Source organism: Pleurodeles waltl, chromosome 2_1 (assembly GCF_031143425.1).
Source record: "Pleurodeles waltl isolate 20211129_DDA chromosome 2_1, aPleWal1.hap1.20221129, whole genome shotgun sequence".
NCBI classification, from domain to species: domain Eukaryota; kingdom Metazoa; phylum Chordata; class Amphibia; order Caudata; family Salamandridae; genus Pleurodeles; species Pleurodeles waltl.
This window is the reverse complement of record NC_090438.1, coordinates 637,730,578-637,744,553: the sequence shown is the minus strand read 5'-3', so window position 1 is coordinate 637,744,553 and position 13,976 is coordinate 637,730,578. Positions and strand designations below refer to the sequence as shown.

Genomic DNA, 13,976 nt, shown 5'->3' with positions numbered 1-13,976 from the left:
AAGGAATGGGAGGTGGAAGGGCCAGGGAGGGGCAGAGGGACACACTGTTTGCAGGGTAGACGGGGTAGGAGAGGAGTAGGGAAGAGGTCAAGGGTGGCAAGGAAAGCTTTCATAGTTACACAGGGGCGTTCACATGATTGAGGGTTAGGAGTGGCGGTAGAGGGAGTGCTTGTCTGACATGTCTGTGTGATGTACGTGGATGCTGGTGTATGCAATGTCTGTATGATTGTGGTGGATGAATGTTGGTTGGATGAGTGGGTAAATATGCATTTTTTGGGAGGAGGGGGGCAAAGAATTCAGGGAGAGGGAATGGGAGATGTGTGAGTGCATGTTGTGGTGGTGTGTGCAAGTGAAGTGGATGTGCTGCAGGTGGCAGGGACGGTAGTCGTGGTGAGTGAGGATGTGGTTTGTGGGGTGTGTGTCTATGAGTCTACTGTTGTGGTGATTGGGGGTATGACAGGAATCATAGTAGGACCAGTGTGTGATAATGCAGTGCGGGTAGGTGTGATTGGAAATGTGACTGCAAGGAAGGCGGTGGTGGGGGAAGTGTCTGTTCCTGTGTCTGCAGATGTGTGTTGTATGTGTGCATGCCTGTGTGAATGTTTGTGATGCCTATGACTGTCTTTGTGCACCTTGTCTGTTGTAGTGGGTGTATGCTGGTCTGTAGGTGTACTTAGGACAGGTGTAGGGAGAGGGATTGTCGATTGGGTACAGGTAGCTGGAGGGGGGGATGGAAGAAGAAGAAGAGACACTGGCTGCCATCAATGTGGAGGCCAGAGCCTGAAACGATCTCTGGAGGCCAGACAAGGCACCATGGGTGCCTTCCAGGAATGCATTTGTCTATGCCAGTCTGTGGGTGGCATTCACAATCGTTGTCTGCCCCAAAAAGATGGACCTCAAGAGGTTAATAGCCTCCTCATTGAGGGCAGAAGGGCTGACTGGAGCAGGGGCAGAGGTGCCTGCGGTGAAGGAGACGCCCACCCTCCTGGGTGAGCGGGCAAGGGCAACTGGGTGGGGTGCTACAGGGAGGGCGGTGCTGGTAAGTGGTGTGGCATACAACAATGATGTTGGTGTGGTCCCAGAAAGGTCCACCACTGTCAGGGAACCGCCATCGGAGTAGGAATCTGAATCAGATGTGTTGGTAGCTCCAGTCTCCTCGTGGTGCTCCCCTCGCCCCTTTGAAAGGGTGGGCATCGACATTGTTGGTCCCTTGGACCCCAAAACTGCCTTGGGCAACAGGTTTATCCTGGTATTGGTGGACCATGCCACCCGCTATCCAGAGGCAGTCCCTCTAAGAACAGTGACTAAACCAGTGGTGACCAGAGCCCTGCTGGGAATATTTACCTGTGTGGGATTCCCTAAGAAAGTTGTGTTTGACAGGGGCACAAACTTCATATCTGCGTACATGAAGTCCATGTGGGATGAGTGTGGGGTGACCTACCGGTTTGCCACCCCCTTATCATCCTCAATCCAATGGGCTGGTTGTGCTCAAGGCCCCTGACTACACCCAGGAATTAATTGCGCAGACAGACTTTTCAGAGCATGGCATGGGGGCTGTTCTATCACAGCTAAATGAGGAGGGCTCAGACCAACCAGTAGTCTTTATTAGCAGAAGGCTATTACCACGGGAGTAGAGGTGGAATGCTATTGAGAGAGAAGCATTTCCTGTGGTCTGGGCACTGAAGAAGCTGAGACCATACTTGTTTTGGACTCACTTCCAGGTTCAGACAGACCACAGGCCCCTCAGATGGCTCATGCAGATGAGGGGTGGGAATCCTAAACTCTTGAGATGGTCTATTTCCCTACAGCGGATGGACTTTACGGTGGAGCATCGCCCGGGGATTCACTACGCCAATGCTGATGGTCTCTCCAGATACTTCCGCCTTAGCGATGAGAGCTCCCAGGAGGTTGGGTAGCTCTCCCCACTTTCAGCTGGGAGGGACACATGTTAGACCTGAAAGCCTTAGGGTGGGCACTCCTAACTTTTTGCCTGCCTGCCTCCCTCCACTTTTTGGACACTTTGGGCCTGATTCTAACTTTGGAGGACGGTGTTAAACCGTCCCAAAAGTGGCGGATATACCACCTACCGTATTACGAGTCCATTATATCCTATGGAACTCGTAATACAGTAGGTGGTATATCCGCCACTTTTGGGACGGTTTAACACCGTCCTCCAAAGTTAGAATCAGGCCCTTTGTTTGCTGGTTTTAAGACTCTGCACACTTTACCACTGCTAACCAGTGCTAAAGTGCATATGCTTTCTCCCTTTTAACATGGTAACATTGGATCATACCCAACTGGACTATTTAATTTACTTATAAGCCCCTAGTAGAGTACACTTTGTGTGCCCATACCCTGTAGATTAAATGCTACTAGTGGGCCTGCAGCACTGATTGTGCCACCCACTTAAGTAGCGCCTTAACCTTGTCTCAGGCCTGCCATTGCAAGGCCTGGGTGTGCAGTTGTACTGCCACTTCGACTTGGCATTTAAAGTACTTGCAATGCCTAAAACTCCTGTTTTTCTACATATGACACCCCTAAGGTACACCCTAGGTAACCCATAGGGAAGGGTGGTGTGTAGGCAAAAGGCGGGACATGTACCTATGTAGTTTACATGTCCTGGTAGTGTAAAACTCCTAAATTCGTTTTTACACTGCTGTGAGGCCTGCCCCCTTCATAGGCTAACATTGGGGCTGCCCTCATACATTGTTTGAGAGGCAGCTGCTGATCTGAAAGGGGTAAGAAGGTCATATTTATTATGGCCAGAATGGTAATATAAAATCCTGCTGACTGGTGAAGTTGGATTTAATATTACTATTTTAGAAATGCCACTTTTAGAAAGTGAGCCTTTCTCTACACTTACATTTTTCTGTGCCTTACAATCCACGTCTGGCTGGGTTTAGTTGACAGCTCCTTGTGTATTCACTCAGACACACCCCAAACACAGGATACTCAGCCTCACTTGCCTACATCTGCATTTTGAATGGGTCTTCCTGGCTAGGAGGGTGGGGGGCCTGCTCTCACACAAAGGACTACCACACCCCCTACTGGGACCCTGGCAGACAGGATTGAACTGAAAGGGAACCTGGTGCACTTCTAAGCCATTCTTTGAAGTCTCCTCCACTTCAAAGGCACATTTGGGTATATAAACAGGGCCTCTGCCCCTTCCAACTCAGACACTTCTTGAAGAAGAAACTTGTAACCAGAATCTGCATCCTGCCAAGAAGAACTGCCTAGCTGCCCATAGGACTCACCTGATTGCTTTCTGTGAAGGACTGCTGCCTTGCTGTTGCCCTGCTGCCTTGCTGCTCTCTGGCTGAGGTGAAGAAGGGCTCTCCAAGGGCTTGGATAGAGCTTGCCTCCTATTCCCTGAAGTCTCAGGACCAAAAAGACTTCATCTCTTCCAGAAGGACTCCTTGTGCGGTGAAATTCGACGCACAGCCTGCCAGAAATGACGCACAGCCTTCACTGCGGTAAAACTTTCACCACACGCTGAACCAGAACAACGCAGCCTGGCTTTGCAACAAGAAGATTGACGCAGCGCCAGTGTAGCGACTGGAAACTCGACACACGGCCCACTGGATCAACGCATAGCCAAGCCGGAACGACGCAACCCGATTTCCAGAGAGGAGCCGACTTAGCGCCTGCCATGCTGTAGAAAATTCAACGCAATGCCCACCGGATCGACGCAGCTCCTGTGACTTCGTCCTGCCAGTGCAGGAAATCCAAGCACTGTCCCCGGGGCGCCTGAAAACCCCACAACCTGAAGAGGATCCATGACCGAGCGCCAGAAATCGACGCACAGCCGTCCCGGCGTGGAAACTAAACGACGCATCACTGTGTGCAGCCCGTGAAATGGACGCACCCCCCTTTGTTTCCACGCTTCTCCTCCTCTGCGGCCCTTTGCAGAGATTGTTCACGGGAACCAGGTACTTTGTGTTTGAAAGAGACTTTGGGGGTCATTCTGACTCCCGCCGGGCGCGGTCACCGCGCGCCCGGCGGGAGTGGCCAAAATACTGTACCGCGGTCGGAAGACCGCGGCGGGTATTTTGAGTTTTCCCCTGGGCTGGCGGGCGGCCTTCAAAAGGCCGCCCGCCAGCCCAGGGGAAAACGACCTTCCCACCATGAAGCCGGCTCGTAATCGAGCTGGCGGAGTGGGAAGGTGCGACGGGTGCTACTGCACCCGTCGCGTATTTCACTGTCTGCTATGCAGACAGTGAAATACAAGCGGGGCCCTCTTACGGGGGCCCCTGCAGTGCCCATGCCATTGGCATGGGCACTGCAGGGGCCCCCAGGGGCCCCGCAACACCCCCTACCGCCATCCTGTTCCTGGCGGGCGAACCGCCAGGAACAGGATGGCGGTAGGGGGTGTCAGAATCCCCAAGGCGGTGCAGCATGCTGCGCCGCCTTGGAGGATTCTGACGGGCAGCGGAAAACCGGCGGGAGACCGCCGGTTTTCCTGCACTGACCGCGGCCAAAGCGCCGAATGCGGTCAGAATGCCCTAAGGGGGCCTTTGTTTGCTTTGAAAAGACTTAAGACACGTTATATCACTTTTCAGTGATATCGCTATATTTACTGATTGCATCTTTGATCGTTTTGACCTGCATTTATCCAGATAAATATTATATATTTTTCTAAACACTGTGTGGTGTATTTTTGTGGTGCTATATGGTGGTATTGTATGATTTATTGCACACATACTTTACACATTGCCTTCTAAGTTAAGCCTGACTGCTCAGTGGCAAGCTACCAGAGGGTGGGCGCAGGATAATTTGGATTGTGTGTGACTTACCCTGGTTAGCGTGAGGGTCCTTGCTTCGACAGGAGTAACCTGACTGCCAACCAAAGACCCCATTTCTAATAGGGACATTAATGCTGGAGTGGTGTTTGTGGACGGTGACTCTGATGCTGAGTGGGAGGCCGACGAGGATGAGGCACATGACAACAGGATTGACATTATTCGTCACTACTTTCATTGATGTACAGGTATGTCCGCATTGCATATCATCTGCACATGGGCAATGTATTGCTGAAGCCAGTCTGTACCCAGTATTTGCGTGCATCAAAGTATGTGTGAGGACTAGAGCTTTACATTTTGGTTTACTACCTTGAAGGGCAGGTGACTTACAATGAGAGGTAGTAGAAATGCACAGCTGCTAAGTACATATGTGCAATGCTGGTGCCATTGAGGTACAACCTTATAATTGTACTAAAAGCTTAGGGTCCTCAGTCTGCCTGTGTGGGGATACTTTAGGGGGACTTATCAGTCGTGTCCTGCTGCATAGGCATGTCATGCTGCATTGTCAGCTGCTGTGTGCCAACTAAATGTTTCTGACTGCTCAGGAAGGCGTACAATAGAGGATGTTACCTATGTTACGTCTCTGCTGTCCCACACGCATGTGAATGTCTATGCAGGCCCTTACATAAGCCGCAGGGACACTCATCCTGTGTTTGTGTGCAACTGCTATTGATGTATGACTTTGGATTACATTCCTTACAGCAATGTACCTCATTCCATTTATTTTCCTCTCTTCAGGTGACATCTCTTCCTGCAATCTGCTTGCTGAGTTGCCAGTTGGCATAGTTTACAGTGGATGTTACAACAATGTGGATGTACTTACACACCTGCTGGAGTATCCCACTACATGTTTGACTTTGTCTTGATTGTTGTGTAGACATGTGTATTCTTTTGTTGTCCTGTGACAAAATTGCCAAGACAAACAAAGAAGAGACATGCACCATGACTTGTGATAGTTGGTGTTTATTAAGTGTTGACTATCACAGTTCTGAAGCGTGGGGGTAATGCTCTATGTGATGATCAAAGAGGATGGTACAGCTGTTTGATTCACAGTTCCTCTATCCATTTGCCTCAGAAAGATGCAACCTTAGTGTTGGACAGCCAACAGGGTTTAACAGTGACACACAAGAGCGATGGTTCAGAAGGGGGATCACTTCCTGGTGGGGGGATTGGTCTTGGGCTGAGGTCCTGTAGGATGTCTGGATGGGCGACCTCTTTTGCAGGGGGGTCCTCAGCTGCAAGGGTAAGAGTGCTGGTGGCTTGTGGATCCTCCTGCTGGGCCTCCATTCCAGTAGCAGGTGCTGATGTTGAGGGCAGTGGTGTTGACTGACTACTGATGGGGCCTGCTGTTAGGTGGAGAATGTCCACAGGAAGTCATTGAGTTCCTTGAGCTCCCCTAACATGGAGACCATGGTGGCATTGAGTGCCTGCCACTGCTGCCTGGCCTCCTGGTGATATTCCCCCTGCAGCCTTTGGGTGTCCTGCAAGGTTGTATCTGGCCCATCTTGTCGTGGGTTTGCTGGTACGCTCCCAGGACTCTGGAGAAAGCCTCCTGGCCAGTCATGCCCTGTACCTGCCTCGTCCTTTGGCCCACAATTGCCCTCCCACTTTCCCTTGCCCCCTGTGCCGCTGGTTCAGTGTGCCCCCTCCGACTGACACCAGGTAATTGTCTTGTGTTTGCACCGTTGACTCCTGCCCATGTGCTGTGGGGCACACTGATGATTGATGTGACCTTGGGACACAGGTATGGGAAGGTGTGCTCTGCTGTGCACTGGCTGCCACAGGGGAGGTAGTTTGAGTTGTGGGCAGGGTGAGGCTGGTGGTAGTGGACTGACCACTCATGCCTGATTGGCCAGGTTCGTCATCTGAATCCAGACTTCCTGGGGAGTCCTCCCCTATTGGACCTGCTTCCAGGCCTGTACTTTCTGTCACTGGGCTCCTCTGCTGTGTATCAGTACTTGGGAGACCTGTGCAATGAGAGGTATTGTGTTAGATTATGGTATTGTTGCAGTGACACACATGGTTGTATGCTTTCATTAACTGTTTTTGCAGATCAGTAATGGCATTGACAGTTAGCAGTCCACTGCTTGTGTTACCATCAGTGAAAAGTTGCAATGTGCCTATTTTGGAGTGCATTTATTATTTGTCTTGCTACTGTCATTGCCATGTACTGATGTGCATTCCTACTACTTATTGGTGATGGGAAGTGACATGGTTTGACGTACAATTGCAGAGAAGTGATCTGGATGTAGCAATCAGGCAAGGGTAGGGAGTGTTGCATTGTGGTAGTTGTGGTACTTGCTGCTGTGTGAGGCATACATGCACTAGGTGGTGCTGTGAGGGAATGGTGTCAGTGGGGAGCTGTGTTATGCAGGGGTGAGTATAGGGTCCATGGTGGGTTGGTGCATGTTAGGGTGGTGTGAGGAGGTGAGAGAGTGGTGGGGGTACATGCTGTGCGTGGGGACATGTTGGCAAGTGAGTACAGTAGACTTACCAGTGTCCAGTCCAGTAGATATTCCCGTCAGCCCTTCCAGGTGAAGCATGGCCAGGACCTTCTCCTCCCACGGTGACATTTCTGGGGGAGGTGGTGGGATTCCTCCAGCAGTCTTCATGACGGCTATTTGATGCCTGGAAGCCATGGCCCGTACCGTCTCCCTAAGGTTGTTCCACCTCTTCCTTATGTCCTCCCTTGTGCATGGATGGTTCCCCACTGCATTCACCCTGTTGACTATCCTCTGCCATAAGTCGTTCTTTCAGGCTATGGATGTCTGCTGGACCTATGCTCCGAACAGTCGCAGCTCCACCTTGACGATTTCTTCCACCATTACCCTGAGCTCTTCTTCTGTGATTTTTTTTTTTTTTGTGGTGCCATGGTGGTTGTGTTGTGGGTGGGGATGTATGGTGTGCAGGAATTCTGGGTGTGCTGTTTGTAGTTGTGAATTTGTGTGGTGGTATGTGCTTGTGCTCTGTGGTGTTTGTGTGCAGTGGTGTGTTGTGTGATGCATGCTCAGTATGATGGTGCCTGTGGTATCTAGGTGCAGTGCCCCCTTTCAATGTGCTCTTCTCTCGCTCTGTCACAGTTTCTTGTTGCAATCATTTCTTGGTATGTGTGGAGGTGTGTTTTGTAGTGCTGTGGACAGGTGTGTGTATATGTGTCTCAGGTGTTGGGTATTGGTGTTGTCCACTCTAATGCAGTGTTCATGCGGTGGTGCTTTTTTTTTTTTCCTGTGGCAGTTTGGGTCGCCAATGGATTGCCGCCGAGTTGGGATCTGCGATGCTGATTTGTGACTCGTAATTTGGCGGGCAGTATATTTTCGCGTGGCAGTGGTGGTGGTGCCACCGCCTCCTTTGCACCATTGTTTGGGCCGACGGTGTGTTTTTTTTTCAGTCTATTTTTGGTGGTGTTGTGTGCGTTAGTCGTAACGTGGTGGTCTTATCCTGCCGTCGCTGGTGGTGTTTCAGCGACCGTTTGCACTGCGATCTTCGGTAATGACTGCCAAACTCAAAATGACCACCTGAGTTTGTGTGAAGTTACCTTCTTTACAGAAGTGTGATGGTATTAGATTTTCTCATCCCCAGGGCAATGCTCAGTTGGGACGCAATGCCATTGAGAAGGGACAATCCTGGAGTTTGGACAGACTGTCAGTGTACAGCCAAGAGTGCCACCCCCCTAAAAACCCATAGACCATGGGTCTGTTTAATCAGTGGTTGTGAGGAAAACCACACTCGGGTATGTGTATGCAGCGTCTCAGTGGCATAATGAATATCATGAACTGAATCATTATTATTACTTATGGTGTGAACATTCTGCATTGCTATGAATGTATCTCCTCCTGTGGTATTAGTTGTTAATGTTTTAACTACATTGCCCATATGGCAATTATCATATCTGCTTTATCAACCCTCATATTGCATTTTTATGTATGGCCATGATAGAGAGCCTCTTTCGTTTATTTCAATTTCTGACAGTCGTAAATCCTTGCTATGCCATCATAGCCATTGATAATCTAAAGACGTATAGATGGGTAGCAGTCAATTAAGGGGACGTATTTTCACATGGGGTTTGCTCTCGTTATCTATTTTACATCACTCAAAACCCCTCGGTGAAAAACATTACCCTTAATTCACTGATACCCATCTAAAATTCTATATATATTTCGGACCATATTGTTGTTTTTTATGCTGCTTGTTCCGGTTTCTCCATAGGTGAGGAGATGTGTTATTTCTCCGTTTGCTTCTTTCCTTCCCCAAAGGCTATTCCTTCCCCCTTACCTTAACCTCCATTTTTTTTTGCCTTGGAACATTCTATGAATCTGGTTGTCAACAGCCAACCACTGTCACTGTGTAGATTGCTTCTGGCTAGTCCGGCGATGGTGAGAGGAAATCTTTTTGAAAATCTCTATAGGTGCCAGAGAGTTTATTTACAACACTAACAGAGTACATTGCAGCACTTTGGCCGTTTCTTCACAAAATAAATACTAAACATTTGATTTATTGTAAGGGGCACTCTTAAAGGTAGATGACATCAGGTCAGTAAATAAATGTGCACTTAAAATAATTATCCTCAACTTTAACAGCCCGAACAAGTGAAATACAAGAAGGACAGGATCAACCAGTTTGTTCTCCAGCCTGTGCTCATTGTGCCAGAACATTCTGCAGGTGTAAAACAATGCACATTCATCCTAACTGAAACCTCTAACACCTTTAGCAACTTAGTAACAACTCCGCTTTCTTTATAGTCTGAATAGCACAATGGACAGTTTCAATCTCAATTGCAAATTATATCAACAAGTTTGACCGTCAGGAAGGATGCTGAGGGGAGCGTCCTGCAGGGCGGATGCATTATGGAAGCATAGAAAGTAAGGGCAGTGAGCAAAGGTGGGTGGTGATGCCACCTAAACACAAAAGAGCAATGAGGAATGAATCGGAGAAAATTCCCAAACTGATGTGAGGGAAATCGATGAAAAGGACAATGATGCGTAAATTGGTCTCAAGTTTTTTTTAACATAAATAAACATTCTAAGTCAAACAGTGAGATAGCTTAAAATGTTGACCCTCCTGTTCGCAGGGTCGTCCCCAAACGTTTTGCCTCTTTCCTCCTATTTCTTCTGACCAGTTTTTCTTGGCTTTAGGGCTCTGGGCACTTTACCACTGCCAACCAGTGCTAAAATGCATATGCTGTCTGTCTAAATTGTTTTGGTGACTGGTTTATCCATGATTGGCATATTTGATTTACTAGTAAATCCCCAGTAAAGAGCACTATGTGTGCCCAGATCCTGTAAATCAAATGCTAGTCGTGGGCCTACAGCATTGATTTGCCACCCACATGAGTAACATGTCTCAGACCTGCCACTGCAGTGTCTGTGTGTGCAGTTTTAAACTGCAAATTCCCAAATCTCCCCTTTTTGTACATGTACGGCACCCCTAAGTTAGGCCCTATGTAGCACTGTAGGCAGAGTGCAGTGTATGCTAAAGGTAGGACATGTACTGATGTGTTTTACATGTCCTGACAGTGAAATAATGCCAAATTTGTTTTTCACTGTTGCAAGGCCTATCCCTCTCATAGGTTAACATGGAGACTGCCTTTAAATATCTTTTAAGTGCGGTTTCCCATTGGGGGCAGATAGAGATTTGGAATTGGGGGTCTCTGAACTCACAATTTAAAAATACACCTTTTGGTAAAGTTGTTTTTTAGATTGTCAGTTTGAAAATGCCACTTTTATAAAGTGAGCATTTTCTTGTCTAGCTATTCTGTTCCTCTGCCTGCTTGTGTATTCCACGTCTGGGTCAGAATGACAGTTGGGCTGTTGTGAATTCTCTCTAGACAGTGACACAAAGGGAGCTGTGGTGTAGCCTGCATATCCTGATGAGTCTCCTGGGTTAGAGTGGGGAAGGAGGAGCTGACACTTACACCTGAACGAGGTATGCCTGTCCTTACACAATGCAGTTTCCAAACCCCTGGAGTGTGTCTGGGGCCAGGCCTGGGCAAGGCAAGATCTTGTGAACAACCAAGACTTTTCTTTGACGTTTGCCTACTTCAAAGGCAGAAAAGAGTATAAGTAGTGGACCCAAACCCCCAGATTCTTAGAACACTTCTGGATCAAGAGGAACCTCTGCCCAGGAGAAGAGCTGAATAGCTGGAGGAGGAGTACTGTCCCTTTGCTGTGTGTGCTTTGTTGGGTTGGCTTGTAGTTGCTGCTTGTGCCTTAGAGAGGGCAAAGACTGGACTTTTTTGTGTATCCTGCTTGTGAAGTTTCTCCAAGGGCTTGGACTGAGCTTGTCTCCTATTAAGAAGTTTCAGGGAAAGCAAGACTTCACCTACAAGTCTCTGGACTCTCTTCCTGAGACTCCTACCCTGTTAAGTGGTGCCTACTATAGTCCCTGGGCCCTTGAAAGAAGAACCTGGTGAAATAACAAGAAAAAACAAATGCACTGACTTCGAACGACACCCAGACTGATGATGCAGACGGATCCAACAACGCTGCCTGCGACTGAAGCCATGGTCCCTGCTGGAGTACAACGACCCCTCCGGCCAGACGCCGCTGCAGCCTCGCTGTAGTCCACAACTCTGTGAACTCCAAAGTGCTGTGTCACTGAGGTCTGTGACACCCGACACCACCAAGGCGCCTGTAGCCCCATGGCATAACTTCAACCCTTCGAGGTCGTTGGACCACATCGTGACCACCCAATGTCGATATTGCTTGTGTATGTTGGATTTTTGTCATTTTTGTCTTGTATTACTCAGATAAATACTGGCAATTTGTCTAAACTGGGGTTGAGTTCTTTTGTGGTGTCTTGAGATCAGGCTGACTGCTTGTGCCAAGCTACTAAGGGGGTGAGCAGGGGTTATCCTAGGTGTGTATCTCACTTACTCTGACTAGAGTGAAGGTACTCGCTTGGAAAGTGTGCAAACTGACTTCCAACCAGAGACCCCATTTCTAACCCACCTTATTCTATGCTGTTCACAAAAATATGGCCAGTAAAAAAACAAATAAACATTTACCCAAAGGATCGAATCTTTGCCAATTTATTAACCTATTCTTCTACGTTGACATTCAGAATTCGTTGCCCTTTGTGTACATTTGAGATATATATTTACTTCAGCATTTACTGCACTCTTCGAGAAAATCTGATATGTATACCCTTTGCTGACAAGGGAATGCGGTTATGATTTGACATGAAAAGTGGCAAACATATCAAGAGCAGTTTAGGAGGGTGTGATGAAAGGCATTACATCTCCATTAATATAGGGAAGCCCAGTGGGGCCACAGTAGTTGTAAGAGTAGATCTTTGAGAAGTGACATGATGTTATTGATTTCAAACCTCAGGTGTAGTCTAAGTCAGAAAGAACTGATACCAAGAACAGGTCATAGACAACGTTGCTTACACCAAGGACTTGTGTTCGCCCAAAAACAAAAAGTGCATGTTGATCATTCTTGGTGCAGACAACCCTCTATAGGTGCGGTATGGAGTGTAAGAGTCCTCTCTTTGCCATTGCCTGCTAGACAAGACCTAACCCAGAGCATTGGCAGTTCCTATTTTTGTTAAATAACTGATTAAATTGTGAACACTCCACTAAATAGGAAGTTTGGATTGGCCCTGAACTACTAGAGGGACAGAAAGTGCCCATGATCTGATGTGGATTTTTTTGCTTTATATATTAAATATAAGTACAATGACATAACAGGATGCATATCCAGCTTAATCACCACGCAGTGAGGATATTTTGGCCATTTGGCTTCACCACGTGGAAACTTGATGTATTTCCTAACTTGCATTGTTGAGTATGAAGTGTTCTGAATTAGTTGACGTTCATTAGGAAAGCAGCAAAGTAGGGTAATGTATCTCCTGAAAGTGCCTACCGGTGATAATTTTCTGAACATACTCCTGTGGAATGCTAAAATGTGCACATTTAATATTTTGTGGATAACAGAGGGAAGTCTAAAAACTCTAGAGATCTTAAAATAGCATTATATTTTAGATAGGATTTAGAGCTTAATTTTGAGTTTGGCAGATGCGTTACTCCTTCATCGATGTGATAGATGTCATATATCCCTTATTACAGTACATGATATCTTTGGGCACTTATAATAAGCAGGCCAGAACACCCAGCACATTTACGACAGGAAACCCTTTCAACAAACTATAATTCATGCCCCTAGATATGTTTTCACCTTGCAGCATGTTTAGAAGGAAGAAAGAGATAAACATGCTAACATCCTGGCAGTTGACATTTCAGTTATGTATGAGAGAGCATAACTTGTCTGTGCTATTGTGCATCTTAGAAAAATGTGAAATGAAGGCGTAATCAGCTTCCTATGTAATGTGTGAAAATGGCTTTTCATATCAATCTGGTGCACTGAAATGCATATAAGTAAAGTGCACGTATGTATGTAACCTCTTATGTAAACCACCTTTATTAATCATTTTGCAAGTATGTTTATTTTAGTATTTAAGAAATGTTATTTCTATATTCATTTGATATTCATCATGAGAAACGTGTTGAAAATCATATGTGCATTTTTGTCTATGTTAGCTTGGCTGGAGTGAAGGCCTAAGTTCTTTGTGTGTTTTTTAACCTTCAACATGAAGCTTGTTTTTCTGAATATTTTCTTGAGCTTTAGGTGCCATGGTAAAGTCTCTGGTTAATAAGGAGCCTATTGTATAGGAGAGATAAGGGAGCCTGAAAAGACATGTTGCCAAGGACAGAAGGAGCATCCTGGGTTGGCAGCTGGAACCCTCTTCTGAAATTCCTGAGTACGGGAATGTACCAAGGTCAAATGGAAGCAATTTGAAAGCATGAAAGTGTCCATTAAAAGATATATTTATAACACTGTTTTCCAGTGGAAAGGTTTTGGGTGTGATGTTAACCCCTGTAAGAGTCAAGATTTAAGTGATGTTTAGTCAGTTACAGACACAGATTCCCTTTGCCTCCTAACTAGAGTGGACCCATGCGAGGTTCAGACCTCATACTTTGTTTTTCTAAGTGAGTTTACAGTATGCACATCTCTCAACAGAATCTCTACTGAGTTTTCTGTGGTGCTGACGCCTTTCTCTGAAAACCCTCTAGTAATTAGAAGAGTTAGGAATTTAGATTCAGTGGTTAGGCAGGAAAACTTGAGCTTGGATTTCAAGCATCAGAGGCTTTTTCTTATTTCCTGCACTGTAATTGTATTT

General features: G+C 47.0%; 1 protein-coding gene across 6 annotated transcripts in view; it reads left to right on the top strand.

Moving 5' to 3' along the window:
* Positions 1-13,976, top strand: part of COA1 (cytochrome c oxidase assembly factor 1) — a 452,132-nt gene that overhangs the window by 202,660 nt on the left and 235,496 nt on the right. The gene's annotated exons all lie outside the window — the stretch shown is intronic.